At 36.7% G+C, this 16,840-nt stretch overlaps 1 pseudogene; it reads right to left on the bottom strand.

Moving 5' to 3' along the window:
• Window positions 1–15,247: 15,247 nt before the first annotated feature.
• LOC149173032 (AP2/ERF and B3 domain-containing transcription factor ARF14 pseudogene) lies at window positions 15,248–16,474 on the bottom strand (annotated as a pseudogene).
• Window positions 16,475–16,840: the final 366 nt, after the last annotated feature.

Raw genomic sequence — 16,840 nt, 5'->3', positions numbered from 1 at the left:
GTAAAATCTAAATTAACAAGCATCCATTGGGCTTATGGAGTCATATGTCATTTAGCATTAACAATGAATTGGCTTTGTAATGAAATCAAGGCATTCAGACTTCAATATACATAAAGTATAGTAGACACAAAAGGGACAATATATGAGTACATGAAGGAAATTAGATCACAACATGTGATTTCTAAGTAATCAAGTACTCATCAAACTGTAAACAACATGAAAGACAACAAGAGGAATTCATACATTGAAGTCACTATGATTCTTGAGTAGCAAAAAACCATTACTATATTACCGAAAGGACAGAGTCTTTACATAAGCTTCACAACAGGCTTTTTTACATAAACTTCCAACCCTTTGTGCATTTTTCTTCCTCCTATTTATAGAGTTATTCTACCTGATTGAGATTCCTCCTTAAACATTAGGGGAACTCGAGAACTACTTCTAATGACACCTGTTTAACTTTTAACTGCTTATTAAATGTAACAAACTTAAACTAGACCTTCTAGATATCTAAATCAAGTAGGACTCTAATTCCATAATAGCCTTGGTCTACAATCATCCTCGTTCTTTGACATCTGGTCCCCTTCTAATTTTGGTTGTGATGGATCTTCAAGGCTCCATGTTGGTCTTTAATGTCACATGTTTTCCAATGCCCTGAAAAATAGGAAACTACCCCTGTGTACCGATCTTTAGTTTGCCTCAAAATGTCTGGATCCAACGAAGTATATCCTTTATCTTTTAATTACCCAAAATGGAGTAGACTACCACGTCCTTGATGTGTTGTCCACCGTTTTCACGCGTGAAAGCCAAAATTCTTGCAAACTGTTTTACACATCCTGAAGTGTGGTATATATGTTCACTTTATGACAAAAATCTAAAGTTGGATTTGAATACATATTATCTCCACCTGTCTTGACCTGGTTGAATCTTAATAGCTTTAGTTGATGCCTTGCATACCTTGTAGACATTCTCCTTTCAAAATTCCCGCTCATATTCAAAACCAGTTAATTGTAATTAGGCTGTGTTGCTTCAGCAGTTTCGTAGCGCATCTTTAGTTATCATCTTCAGAAGTTTCGTAGAGCGCTACGAAACTGTTGTGTTGTTCTAAAAGCACAGCTTCAACCAAAATTTTGCCATTTTTTAGCCTTTTACCATTTAAGGATTCTTTCAACAGCTCCAAAACCTTTCAAAACTGAATGAGATGTTTGATTCTTCAAGAAGGATTATACCAATCAAAATCATCAAAACTTTGAAACATAGCCTTACTTGTAGTGATATTTCTTTATGAAGATTCTTGTAGCCGGTTCAACTGTATCTTTAAGTCTTCAATTTGTTTCTTCATTACTTTGATCCCTAACCTGAGGTTTGTGTTTACCTTTCAGATAAATTGAGCTTCTTTTATTGCAGGAGTAGTCCAGCTACGGAATTGAACATTGAAATCAACCACTTCAGGAATTTGAAATGTTTGGTCCTCCCATCGAGCCTGCATTTGGTTGAAATAAGCCTCCTTAGCTGCAAATTTCCTAGCAGCTTTCTTCAATCTAGAAATCTCAAAGTTGGAAGATTCCAATCTCCTTTTCAAATCTTCCACACTATCTTCTTTTTGAGTGGCAACTGTTTTGCCTTTGTCCTTTCTTTCATGAGGCCGTATCTCCTCCCCTGTTTCATCTGCCCTTGGCGGTACCTCCTGTACTTGCTTGAACTTCCTTGTTATGGGTCTCCTGGGCTTGAAAACAAATTGTTCAACTTGCTCATCAAACTTGAGTTTCTTTGAGGCTTTAGCTTTCTTTGTCTTCTCTTTACCTGGCTCTATTAAATCAGCTTGAACTAGTGGGGACTCTTCAATGTCAATGGCTTGCAATAAATCATTTAAATCTCCCTTTGAAACAGGACTTTCTTCAATAGCCAATGACTTACCTTTTTCTTTTGCCACCTGGCTCCTAGTCCTTCTCCTTTGAACTCCTCTACCTGTGCTTGATTCATGTGCAGTTTCTTTGACCTGAGTTTTTTCTTTAATTGACTATTGGGGTGTATCCTGAATAGCCAGTAGCTTGGTAGACTCTCCAACTTGTTTCCTTGCTTTTAACTTTGAAACCTTCTTGGCTCTTGTTTCTGCTTGGGGACTGGTTGTTGTTGAAGGTTCTTTTGCCGCTAGAGGGCTGAGACCGGTCTTGCTCTTGAAACCGGACATGAATATGAATGTGTCCCAGTCTCTGCCTACCCTCTGGAGTTCATGCAGAACCATTAACTTAACCAAGCCATGGTGGAATAGTGAAGTCTCACAGGCTTCCTTTCTCAGTTGTACCTTATCACACATTTTACTTAAGCTGTGGAACAAGTAAAAAGGTAGATCAATAGATGTTTTCCCTGTGAAATGCAACAACAGTTTAAAATGGTATGAATACACTTTGTTATATCTCCCTTCACAGGTCAGATACTTCTGTATACAAGTAAGCAATTGAGCATATGATTCTTTAACATAACTTCTAGGAACAGACTTGCTCAAATCTGAGTTAATGAACTGCTGCTTTAGAAATTCTTTGCATGGATTCATGTCAAATTTGAAATTCTTGAACCAAATTTCTTGCCCTCTTGGTATTTCTGTAACTATGGATATCATGTCTGGTGAGACCTGCAATTCCAACATGCCAACCTTTGAGTTTAGCCCTCTGAAATTTAGTGCAAATTCCTTAGTCACTTGTGCATATCCTCCCTGGAGCTTCTTGCAAAAATTCCAACATCCAGCTTGTTTAAATGCCTGTTCGACCTCTCTATTCTTCAAGGTTATATCCAAACCTTCAGGCTCGTTTCTTAGACATTTGCTTGATCTATGGTCTTTCCTTTCTGCTGATCCCTCCATGAAGATTCAGTGACCTGTAGGCTGGAAATGCTAGCGCTGCTCAAACTCCAAACTCTGCCTCGCTTGAATGGCTACCTCGCTTGATAGCTGCCTCGCTTGATGACGATGTTTTCAAATTGAAATCTAGTAGATTTGTTTCTCATGCAAGGCCTACAATCATCATTAAAACCGAGCATACCTGGCATTTTTTGGAACTTGTATTTCGTGTGTACCAATGTACCTAGTGATTGCAATGATGGAGATAAGCAGTTGGAGATGATGTATGGAGTGCATAAACTGATAATGAATGACGTAGCCATAGGTTAACTTGAAAGATTTGAGAGTTGGGAAAGATTTGCTGCAGAATGCACGAATCTCTGATTTCGCAGCGCAGTCAGTGTAAATTTTGAATAATGCACTGCGAAATCACCTAAAACCTATCGCGCTGCGAAAACACCTAAAGGAATTTTGCGCTGCGTAATCTCCCAATGGACCTTTGCACTACGAAACTGCTAAAAGGATTAATGCGCTGCGAAAATACCTCAGAATGATTACATGCGCTACGCAATCACCTAAAAAGGTTGTGTGGTACATAATGATTTTTAAATCAAACTGACACATGGCTAGGAGATCGGTGATGAATGAGGGTGACCAGTGATAGATGAGAATGCATGCTTGACTTAAGACCTCCTAAGACTCAGACTCTAATGAAAAACGAAATCAAACTTAGACTAACACTGACCTTTATCATCAAGCTAGTATGATAAATTTTGGCCTTAGAATTCTTAAGTGATAACAGTGTGGCTCCACTTGGGATAGTGTTCTCCTGTAGTACACTAAGAACTCGCAGGTCCAATGCTTTGTCCATTTTATGAAAAACATAGATTTTCTTGACAAGCATTCCTCTCCAGCTTCTTGGGCCTTCACCTTGGGCTTGAGCTTTCTGTTCAGCTTGTCATTATTTGCAACAAAAGAAAAAAAACTGATAAAACGAGTATATACAATGTTGTGAGAAACTGGCAGAATTTTGATCAGTAATAATGCTTTAGGAACCTTCCATTGACAGGTCCTCCAGCATATGGTTTTCCATCAATATCTTGCAGAATGTAAGTATTATTTCCATGGAAAGTAGAAATTTGATATGGCCCCTTCCACAAATTTTCAAATTTACCATGTTTACCTTTTTCTTCAATTCTAGCTTCCCATTTCAACACTTTATCATGGATCTGAAAAGTAACTTCTTTGATCTTTTTATCAAATGTTCTCTTGATTCTGTTCTGACTTTGTTGATGACTGTCAAACACCTCATTTCTTTTCTCCTGCAAGGCTATCAGCTGATTGATTCTTCTTTGTACAACATTTGGTTCCTCCTCTAATCCTTGAATCAGCTTCATCACGGGCACTCCAAGGGATGTTGGGAATATGGCTTCAGCACCGTATACTAACTCATATGGCGATGTCCCAATGGATCTCTTTGTACAAATCCGGTCAGCCCACAAAGCATATTTTAATTTCAAATGCCAAGCTTTCTTATTTTCCTGCAGCAGCTTCTTGATGATTCTTACAAGACTTTTGTTTGATGATTCAGCAAGGCCATTTCCTTGCGGATAATAAGCAGTGGAATGCCCAAGAGAAATGTGATACTGATGGCAAAAATTAATCATCTTCTTGGACTTAAAGGCTTGAGCATTGTCAGTTATAATCTTCATTGGACAACCAAATCTTGATAATATATTATTTTCTAAGAAGGAAATAATCACTGAATCATTTGCTTGCCTTGTTGGGACCGCTTCTATCCATTTGGTAAAGTAATCTGTGGCTGTGAGAATCCAGCGATGCTGACCTGATGAAGGAGGATGGATTTCCCCTATGAAATCTAATCCCCATTGCTGAAAGGGTGCTTCAACATATATAGGAACCAAAGGCAGTGGCACAAGCTTCCTCTTCCCTTCAAACACCTGACATTCATGACATGTAGCGATATTTTTATAGATATCTTTGAACATAGTTGGCCAAAAATAGCTAGCTCTCAAGATCTTGTTTGCAGTAGCTTTCCAATAGTGATGTCCTCCACAATCTCCCTTGTGGAATTCATCAATTACTTTATCAGCTTCTTCTTCAATGAGGCAATTTAACAATATCCCTCCTGCATCTTTCCAAAACAAATTTTGGTCATACACAAAATATCTTAAAGATTTTAGCTTGACAAACCGAGCTTTGGATTTTGAAAGATTAGCAGGAGCTTTATTATGCTGCAAAACAAATGCTACATCCTTATACCATTCTGACAGCAAGAATTTTTCATTTATTTGGACCAATTCCTCTTCATTTTCAGAAATTTTTGAGATCTCTGTACTCAAGTTAATATCCAAACAGTCCAAATTTGATTGTGTCAGCAGCTTGGCTAAGCCTTGACCCTTTACCAACTTTGTGGGTTTAATCTCAATGTCATACTCTAACAATTTTGCTATCCACTTGCCCCTTTTTCCATCTGGATCAGCCTGTGTTAGAATGTCCTTTATAACAGCATTTGGAACGTAGGCAACAATGTGAGAATGCAAAACATAAATTATGAAATCCTTTATTGCTGTCACCAAGGCATAGGCTTGCTTCTCTAGGATGTTATATTTCAGTTCAACATTTGCTAATGTCTTGCTAAAGAAAGAAATAGGTTGTTCAGTACCTTGACTTCCTTTTTTCAAAAAAACTCCAGCAATTGTGTCTTCAGAAGAAAATGTGAAAATAAGGAACTCCTTGGTAAAATCTGGGTTGATAAGTACTAGTGCTTGTGTGAGTGCCTTCTTGATCTCCGCGAATGATTTCTTTGCTTCAGCTGTCCACTTGAAATCCACCCCCTTTTTTAACATCTTTGTTATACTCTTGACAACTTCAGCAAAGTTAGTAATGAATCTTCTAACAAAGTTAACTTTTCCAAGGAAAGATTGAATCTCCTTCCTACTTCTTGGCAAATCTAGCTTTTGAATTGCACTAACTCTATTAGGATCAATCCTAATCCCTTCTTCAGAAATAATATGACCAAGAAGTTTGCCAGAGGTTAAAGCAAAAATACTTTTGGTTGGATTAAGAGAAATACCAAACCTTCTACACTTCAGCAGAACTCTTTCAAGGTGCTTCAAATGATCTTGTTCTTTCTTTGAAAAAACTGTGATGTCATCAAGATAAACCACCACTAACTTGTCATTTTCCTCAGCAAAAGCAATATCCATTGCTCTATGGAAGGTGGCTTCTGCATTCATGAGACCAAAAGGCATCTTGGCGTACATGAATGTTCCCCATGGCATTGTGAAGGTTGTTTTCTCTTGATCATCTCGATGAACAAGAATCTGATTGTACCCTGAGAAACCATCAAGCATAGACATCCTTTGTGAACCAACAATGTTTTGTAGAATCAAATCCATTTTGGGAAGAGGATAATTATCTTTCAGTGAAGCTTTATTCAGGTTTCTGAAGTCTGTACAAATCCTGATCTCTCCATTCCTTTTTCTAACTGGGACCAAATTAGCAAGCCAATTTGAGAATCTGATTGGAACAATAATCTTAGCATCAAATAGTTTTTTCACTTCTTTTTCAATCAAAGGCATAAGAAGAGGGTTAATTCTTCTTAACTTCTGCTTGAAAGGCTTTTCATTCTCCTTGATAGGAATGGTATGTTTTATAATTGAGGAATCATATTGTTTCAAGTCAGCATAGCTCCATGCAAAGACATCAATGAACCTTTTCATCATCTCAACATATTTAGTCTTCATATCAGTTGAAAGAAATTTTGAAATCTTGACCATCTTAGGCACCAGTGAGTCTCCTAAATTGTAGCTTCCTACCTCCTCTTCATTAGCTTGTAATTTTGGTGCTTTGAATACATCATTTTGATCAAACAATTTCTCAAGGGGAATGAGACCCTTTGGAATCAGGTTGTTTTTTAATTGTAAGACTTCAGGCTTTTCCTTTGATTCCACAAACATATTCTGCTGATCCATTTGAGTACTCTGAACTTCTTCCTTTAACTCAATGAAATTTCTTACTTGTTGATCATCCTCAAAGACCTGCCAATTAATGATGTTATCTGGTATAACTGGTCTGTGACGGACTTCCACCTCATATTTTTCAGAAGAGTGTGTAGGAATAATAAAAAGGCTGGCTAAAATAGCAAGAGAGTTTGCAATAGATTTCTGGTCTCTGGTTTTTCTACTGAAAGTATGAGCCTGGAACTTTTCCAACATATCCAACACTAAGTTTCTATATGCCCTCATCCTTACATCCTTGGTTTGGTAAGCACCTTCCACTTGTTTTATTACCAATTCAGAATCTCCACAAACAATAATATTTCTAGCTTCCAATTTTAATAAAGCTTATAATCCCAAAATTAGAGATTCTTACTCGGCCATATTCTTAGTGCAATCAAAATTCAACTTGTAGGAGAGAAACTTACTTTCTTTATCAGGACTTGTGATCCAAATTCCAGCTCCTGCCCCCTCTCTTCCTGCTAATCCATCAAAATATAATGACCACCAACCTGCTGTCTCATTCTCATCTTTTTGCTGATCTCCTTGATGCTGGTTTTCTGAAAACTTATCCTCTGATTCCTCTTTAGCTGACTCATTGAAAAGGATGGTTGATCCGAGACCAGTGTCACATGAATAAATAGGAAATTTTTGTGGTTTATCTTTGATGCTTACCATATACGCCATTCTGGTCTCCCGATATAATCTTCTCTACTCACCAAAAATAGGGATAGTAGCATAAGTAAGGTCCATCTGCATTGTGCCCTTGATTTTTGCAATCTCATTCTCAAGGTTAAAAACAGAAGCAATCTTTTCAATTTCTTTAGCAGGTGATGGAGCTTGAACATCCTTTTTGTCAGGTGGAGAATCATTCTTACCTTTAGTAACCTTTGAGCTATCCTTCTTATCTTCAACTGCCTTTGAGGTATCCTTCTTGGGCTATGCTTTGTTTGCTATAATGGGAACATTTCTATTCCTGAGATTGTACTCCTTTTGCATCTCAAAAATAGCATGTTGATAGCCCTTTAGATAGTCTGAAGGCTCTTCTCTAGGTTTGGTCATACTGGACTCATCATGTTCTTCCTTAGTCAAGAAAATCCCTGACACTTCTTCATCAAGACAATGGATGGACTCAGGAATTTCAGGTTCATCTTCTTCATCCACCAAATTTTGTTGGAAAGGAGTCTTACTAGAGGATCTGGCTGTTGATTTCTATTCTCTCATGGCCTTTGCTGATTCTGAGGCCTTCTGAACTGAGGATTCCTAAATTGAGGTTCCTGTTGTGCTGGGGAAGCAGAGGTATTCCCAAGAGCCAACCGATCCATCAGTTTTTCCATGGTCTTCATCATTGTTTCAAATTTATCTTCTGGGGCTGATGTAGAAGGTTTCTCTTCTTCTTTTAATTTGGCTTTTGCCATCTTCGATTTCTTAGCAGCAATCATGTTTACTTCCACTTTAATTACATCATTTTGCATATCAACAAGAGTAGTAGAATCCCTTTCTCTGAGTAACAGGGAGAAATCAGAATCAAATGCTTCGACATATCTCAGTTGTGCCAAAGCCCCAGGAGGTTTCAAATGAGCTAGGATGGAATTGTATATTTTATTAAACCCCTTGGAGAAGTTTTGGACAATTTCATCAGGAGCTCTCCTAAGATTGTTGTATTCAGTAAGAGCTTGGACAGGGTTAGTTCTATTTCCCCATTTCCTTAGGAAACTATCTTCAAACTCTGCCCAACTATGAATGCTTCCAGCTCTGAGAGGTTTAAACCATTTTCTAACCTCTCCAATGAAAGTTTGAGCAAAAAATCTTAGTTTCACATCTTCATCATCAACTTCCTCCCTGTCAGCAAAATCATTGAATCTGTCTACATGTTCTTCTGCTGTAATGTCTTCATCCCCACCCCATGCGGGTATTCTAGCAGCATATTTGCTTGGAAGGTCATGTAAAACAACAGGGAGGGCTAGTGGAGCATACCTAGCAGGTACAACCATAATGAATGGAGGAGCAGTGATGACAGGTACTGTATGAACAGTGGAACCAGAACTGATATGAGGTGGATTTCCTAGTGTCTGAGAGCTACTAGGACTAGCAGAGGCAGAGGATAAAGTGCTGGTACGAAAAGGACTATTTGGACTTTGCAAACCACTGACAAAGGTACTCCAATTTGGAAGGGGTAGACCAGTTTTATACTTGAGTAAGACTTCAAAAGGATCAAGCTCTTTGATTTTGTTTAAATCTTCCTCTTCTAACAGTAATTCTGAAGTAACAACCTCCCAAAATTTGCTCCTTATCATTTTGTGACACTAAGGATGAAGTATTAATACCTCTTTTTTGTAAATATAAAATAATTCCAATAAGTTCTTCTTCGTTTTCAGACCTCAAAAACACCTCATGAATTTTATCATCAACAATTTTATCCTCGTGACTTCTTGAAAATTCATAGAGCAAAGATTTTGAAAAAGATGGAGTACCTGGTGTTTCAGTAAATCTTTGTCTGCTCCTTGAAATGGTGTTTGGATTGTCCACAGGAGTAGGTGGATCTGGGTCAGGATTGCTCTGTGTATATCTTCCTCTCGAAGCCACCTTTTAAACTTTGAAATTGTATGGAGTCACCAAGGTAGAATGCAGCCTCAAAAAGTCTTCTAAGCTCCTGCTACCTTCAGAAGTTTAGTCTGTTGTTTTCGGGAATGAATAATCTTCAGGCTCTCGGCAGACGCACCAAAATGTATCTCAAAATCAGGCCCTGGAAGGCTGCAGACCAGGAAGACTTCAAGTAACTGTTTCAGACCAATATTTTACCTAAGGCTTAGCCTCCTTAGCCTGAGAGGGCTCTCTCAAAGGGTTTAAGATTTGTGATTGTGATTGAGATGGCTAACTCTTTTATGAAACAAATAGAAATGAGGCTGGTAAAATCTAAATTAACAAGCATCCATTGGGCTTATGGAGTCATATGTCATTTAGCATTAACAGTGAATTGGATTTGTAATGAAATCAAGGCATTCAGACTTCAATATACATAAAGTATAGTAGACACAAAAGGGACAGTATATGAGTACATGAAGGAAATTAGAACACAGCATGTGATTTCTAAGTAATCAAGTACTCATCAAACTGTAAACAACATGAAAGACAACAAGAGGAATTCATACATTGAAGTCACTATGATTCTTGAGCAGCAAAAAACCATTATTGTATTACCAAAAGGACAAAGTCTTTACATAAGCTTCACAACAGGCTTTTTTACATAAACTTCCAACCCTTTGTGCATTTTTCTTCCTCCTATTTATAGAGTTCTTCTACTTGACTGAGATTCCTCCTTAAACATTAGGGGAACTCGGGAACTACTTCTAATGACACCTGTTTAACTTTTAACTGCTTATTAAATGTAACAAACTTCAACTAGAACTTCTAGATATCTAAATCAAGTAGGACTCTAATTCCATAATAGCCTTGGTCTACAATCATCCTTTCTCTTTGACATTTGGTCCCCTTCTAATTTTGGCTGTGATGGATCTTCAAGGCTCCATGTTGGTCTTTAATGTCACATGTTTTCCAATGCCCTGAAACATAGGAAACTAACCCTGTGTACCGATCTTTAGTTTGCCTCAAAATGTCCGGATCCAACGAAGTATATCCTTTATCTTTTAATTACCCAAAATGGAGCAGACTACCACGTCCTTGATGTGTTGTCCACCGTTTTCATGTGTGAAAGCCAAAATTCTTGCAAATTGTTTTACATATCCTGAAGTGTGGTAAATATGTTCACTTTATGATAAAAATCTAAAGTTGGATTCAAATACATATTGTCTCCACCTGTCTTGACCTGGTTGAATCTTAATAGCTTCAGTTGATGCCTTGCATACCTTGTAGACATTCTCCTTTCAAAATTCCCACTCATATTCAAAACCGGTTAATTGTAATTAGACTGTGTTGCTTCAGCAGTTTCGTAGCGCGCTACGAAACTGCTGAGCTTTAGTTATCATCTTCAGCAGTTTCGTAGCACGCTACGAAACTGCTGTGTTGTTCTAAAAGCACAGCTTCAACCAAAATTTTGCCATTTTTTAGCCTTTTACCATTTAAGGATTCTTTCAACAGCTCCAAAACCTTTCAAAACTGAATGAGATGTTTGATTCTTCAAGAAGGATTATACCAATCAAAATCATCAAAACTTTGAAACATAGCCTTACTTGTAGTGATATTTCTTTATGAATATTCTTGTAGTTGGTTCAACTATATCTTTAAGTCTTCAATTTGTTTCGTCATTACTTTGATCCCTAACCTGAGGTTTGTGTTTACCTTTCGGATAAATTGAGCTTCTTTTATTGCAGGAGTAGTCTAGCTACGGAATTGAACATTGAAATCAACCACTTCAGGAATTTGACATGTTTGGTCCTCCCATCGAGCCTACATTTGGTTGAAATAAGCCTCCTTAGCTGCAAATTTCCTAGCTAGTATGATAAATTTTGGCATTAGAATTCTTAAGTGATAACATAGTACATGTTCCACATTTTATTGAAAATAGTAGCCAAACACTAATTACTTGAGAAATCCAAAATCAATTTTATTTTTTGCAGTAATTAGTGTCACCTTGATAAATACTTGGATGGAAGCAATTTAATGCATCTCAGTGCTTTGAAGCATCATATAATTTGTTCCCTTTGAATACAACTACTACCCTCTAAAATTATGTGAACAACTGTAATAGTCACCGACCTTGGACAAAAAGAAGTAATTATATTCTTTCTGGAATGTAATCTAAAATTTGAGTAGAATTGAAAATTTTAATAATGCCTTACCTTTCTATTAATATATGTAAAGAAATATTATATTTTTATTTTTATTTCGCTATATACATTATACATTGTTATGATATCCTTGTTTTAGAATATTTTATTTTATTATACATTCTATAATATATAAATATTTTGATTTTAGATTAAGAAACGTATGTTTAGTTTCATTGTACATTATATATATGTACAATTTCTTTTGCCAAGGTTGTTTTAGATTTCCCAACATATTTTTTATTTTGCTATAAAATTTCTTATCCCGTTCCGGTTGCAACATTAAAAATATATTTTTAATTTAATTATACACTATATAATTTAAAATCATATTTTTTATTTTATTGTATATGATATAGTTTTTATTACATTCTAAATTATATATATTTTATAAAATTTCATGAAAGATTATATATATATTTTTATGTAATTTTTTTCTTATACATATAGATATGAAATTTCCAATAACTATCTATGTAACACATATCTTATTTTTGTTAGAGAATATGGATATAAATTACAAATAGCATGGTTATTTTGTAATTATGTTGTTAGAAACTCTATGAAATTTTTAATAACTATTTATGTAATACAAATCTATATTTTTGTTTGAGAATATGGATATAAATTACAAATAGTATGGTTATTCTGTAATTATGTTGTTAGAAATTCTAAATATAAATGGTAAATAGTAAGATTAAAAGTAGTTATATTGATAATTGTGTTTATTTTAAAATAATATTTTTAGAATTTTAATTTAATTATTAATAATTAAATTATTATAAAATATTCATTAAATATTAATAAATATTTTAACATGAATGATTGAAATTTATTTTTTCACTTTTCAAATTAATATACAAAATATTATAAAATTAAATTAAATTAAAACAAAATTTGTACATAATATAGTATTAATAAAGGTTGATATTATAATAAAGGCTAGTCTATTTACAAGTTAAAATAAATAATCATCATTGAAAATTAAATGATTACAAAATATTCATGAAATAATTTTAATAATCTGGAGAGGAAAAATTGAAATTTATTTATTTTTATTTTTCAAATTAATTTACAAAATATTATAACATTAAATTAAAACAAAATTTGTATAGAATATAGTATTGATAAGTCTGATATTATAATAAAGGCTAACCTACTTACAAGTTAAAAAGAATCATCATTATTCGAAATTATATAGATATATATAATAATTATGAAAATAAACTTATAATTTAATTCATTTTTATAATTTTTTAATGGTGTTTGGTAATCTAGATATATTACTAAAGAACTTAGATATTTTATTGAAAATAATGGTTTTAGAATGATACTCAAGCCAGATGAACCACATAGGATAAATAATTATGCAAAGGATAAAATAGTTTCACATAGAATGAGCTAGTATATGTAAAGCTTGGGCACTTTTGAACCTTTTATTTCATTTGTACCTTTTCAACTAGATTTAGTAATCTCAACTTCATTAAGAGAGGCTTAGAAGCTTTTTGTTTCCTTATACATCTGTGGCATGATTATTGTTGCATGCAACAACATCAATGCTTGAAGTGAGAGGTCCTCTTCAACATGGCAGAGAATGATTGAAAAAATCATCATCAATCCCATTCAATTCACCCTTATACTATATTTGCATACAATCATTTGGTTAATCTTATCTAACATCTGATTTGGACATCTATGGTTAGAGAAGCCAACTAAGGCCAGACAATCATTAGACAAGTTATCGAAGGCCACACAACCTTTCCTCATGATGAAGCAACGGTGAGAAATAAAGAAAAGGGAGGGAGTGTTTGATGTAGAATGGAATCACAGCTTACCAACAGCTAACAACCACACATTGTGGAAACAAAAGAAAAAACACATGCATGCAATCACACACATTTTGAAAGAAATAAACATGCAAATATCATTTTATCAACTAAAACCAATTTCCATTACCATAATCACAATAGGGCTTTGAGGGCCTTCTTTTGTTAGAGCCACATAACTTACAAGGACTATGAGGGTATGGACCACCTATCGATATCAATATGTATAGGGCTTACAACTTGCAAAACCAAATTCTTCTTAGCAATGAGAATTTGTCTTTATAGGTCTACTACAGCTTCTTGTTATCTTAATCTATGTTGGCAATTTTTAAACTACAGGTTTTCTTTGTCAAGAGCTATAGGTTCTTTTTCTAAATTGCTTCAAATAGAGAACAATTCAAAGGCACAGAGAGTATGTAACTCCAATAAAGTTGGAAGAGTATCTGGAACATAGCAACAGAGGGAAATAGAGTGTGCAACAATTGGATGAGTATCTAGAATGGGAGCAATAGAGAGCTTTGAAGGTGAACATGGGCAGTTGAATTTGTTGATCTATATGTGTAAAAAAAATTAGAGTACAAACTTGATAAAATGTTTGTATGTTAGGATTTGATCCAAAACAAAGAGGGACAAAGAAAACATGCTAAGATTGAACAATGACTCCCACAAGTCTATGCTTTCTTATATATTTTTTTTACTTTTCTCATAAATATTATAGGTTCTTTTCGAATTGTAGAAAGTTAAACATGGGCTTTACAACTTGTCTATCAGTTGACAACTTTCTACATTGGCACCTTTTGTATCTTTTCTTACTGCTATCTTGTTCAAGAGTGGTCAATTTATATGCAACAAATGGTTCCTCTCCCATTTTTATGTATCAGTGACAAAACATTTCTTGGAATTTTGTGAGTTGCATTGGCACTTTTTTAGCTAACCAAGTTAAAATTGTATTAGATGTCCAGAAGATCATCAAACTCATCGATGGATTTTTGGTATTATTTTGCATTATCATTGGCTAAAGATGACAGGAAAAAACAAATATGTTTCTTTATGCCTTACATCCTTCACCAACATGACTCACTTCATCCAAAATTCAATCTTCCATCTCTTCTCTATTACTCTATAACCATTTCCTTTCTTAGGAACTATAAAATTTAACTAATACACAAAAATTCACTATAATACTAAAATTCTACTTCCCTTCATCACAGCTCATAACAAAACATATCAACACATAATATCAATACAATTATCACAAAACATATCAGATTTATCGATCCAACGACAAAACATATCAACACATAATATCAATACAATTATCACAAAACATATCAGATTTATCGATCCAACGTCAACTTAATTATCATTGGCTTATTATAAAAATCAAAATACAACTTTTTCAAATTAAAGAATCCTATCCACGTCTCTGTGGACTTTTTAAGCGATTTATAGTTTAAATTTTGTAAGGAAACTGGCTCATTATAAAGGGGTTGAAAATAATAACTCTTATTAGAAATTGAGATCCCGACAGCGAGTTAAGAACGAGAAAGGAACGGATGGTTGAAGTTTAAAAAATGCGGCTAAAATTTTTAATTATGGATTTTATTAAATTGTTCTGGAAATTTATTTAATAACCAGAAATTAAAATGTCAATAGACAATCAAATTGAACCCATCCTGAGAATTTCATCCCTCGTGAATACGATCCCACCTTGTAATATTACAATTTTTAATTAATACAACCCTGGCCGTCACACGGTATATTCCGGCTGTGAAATTACTCCGGCAATGTTGCCGCTGCCGGCTTCCGCTTCTTTGTATTTCCACGGCCGTCTTCCTCGATTCCACTGCCCGGGAAAAGATTTATCTGCGACCGCTTTAGGTTTACTCCAAATAGCCGGACGGAAGAAGAAGAAAGAGAATCACCGTCTGTGGACGGAAAAGCCTTGTCGAGATTCACGAAGACCAGCGACGATGGATTCCCGTCATCTGACGCAGTCGGCTCGAGCGCCTTCGAATCATGGAAGTTGAGAGAATCGTGGCTGGCGCGGGCGGGAATCGAACGTTGAGCAACGGCGTTCATGAGCGGCGGCGCCGCGTAGAAAAGTTGCGCCCAGTGCGGATACCCGGCCACGGCGAAGGGGTCAACGGACAGCGGACAGCGTTTGGGGACCGGCGGCGCTGCGGCCGGGGGGAGGAAACTGCAGGGCCGGTGGCGAAAGGTGATGAAGAGGTGACGCGAACTGGAGCTCCGCTCGAAGGTAACGATGTCGCCCGCTTGGAGGCGTTTTTCTTTGACATAGCGGCTCCAGCCCTTGGTAAGCACGTAACTCTGGCTGCTGTTCCAGTAAGAATAGCGGAACCGCCATGTTTTGTCGGTGCCGTCCTCGAAACTTAGCAGGACACCTTTACCCTTGCTCCCGCCAGACGCCACGTCGAGTGGGAAATATTTCTCGGCGTGCTGCTTCGGGATGACAAGGCGGTTCAACTTCCCGACGTCGCTGGGCGTCACGGTCTTGTCGAACAGGTGCTCGCGGGGCTCCAAGGGATTCGAGCGCGCAACCTCAGGATTTATGTGGGAACAGCTCTTATTTTGGTCCAATTCTTCGTCGTAGGTGTGCTTTCTGAGCATGTCCACGATCTCGTACTTGGAGTGTCCGCGCAGAAACACCGCCTCCGGGTGGCTGTCGGCGAAGTTGAAATTGGTGATGGCGTCGGGGCCTCGAAACTTTGTGGCGGCCCTATCGTAGGCTCTGGCGGCGTCTTCTTCGCGATTGAATGTCCCTAGCCAGACTCGCTTGTGCTTCTCATATATCTGCGCGCCCCACCGCCCGTTTGGCTGCGGCACTACGCCCTTGTACTGTGACGACGGCAGCTTCTTGCTGTAATTCTTCTCACCCTGCACCGATGGCATATTGGTGTTCTCGGACGAGACGGCGCTGATTCCGCTCCCCATTCTTTCCAGCTCCGTCTGACCCACAAATGAAGAAGAATTAGAGCAAACCGAGTTGCCAACAGGCGCAGGTAACGAGTTTGAGTCGTCCTCGATCACACTCCCGGCCTCCTCGTTGTCTGATCTTGTCGAATCACCTCCCATCGCCTTCTTTCTGCAGACCGCTGTCCAAGTAGATTCCGGCTCCCTTGAATTAGTGGAGCTCTCGTCTTTGACGGGACCGTAGCATCTTCCCAATCTTAAACCCAGATCGCAACTGTCATTGCCGGCCACCTGCAATATATACCCAACTTCAACGTTATGACAACAGGTAGCTTAATCCATACACAGATATTTACTGTTCTAATTCTCAATAAAGTTGTTTAGATTTCAATAAAAAACAAATTTCTTGAAATCTGGATCTGTGGGAAGAAAAAG

This window comes from Pinus tabuliformis, chromosome 4_2 (assembly GCF_031772625.1).
Source record: "Pinus tabuliformis cultivar Carrire ecotype Pingquan chromosome 4_2, CPIR1, whole genome shotgun sequence".
NCBI lineage: Eukaryota > Viridiplantae > Streptophyta > Pinopsida > Pinales > Pinaceae > Pinus > Pinus tabuliformis.
The sequence above is the reverse complement of the archived record's forward strand: the minus strand, read 5'-3'. Positions and strand labels throughout refer to the sequence as shown.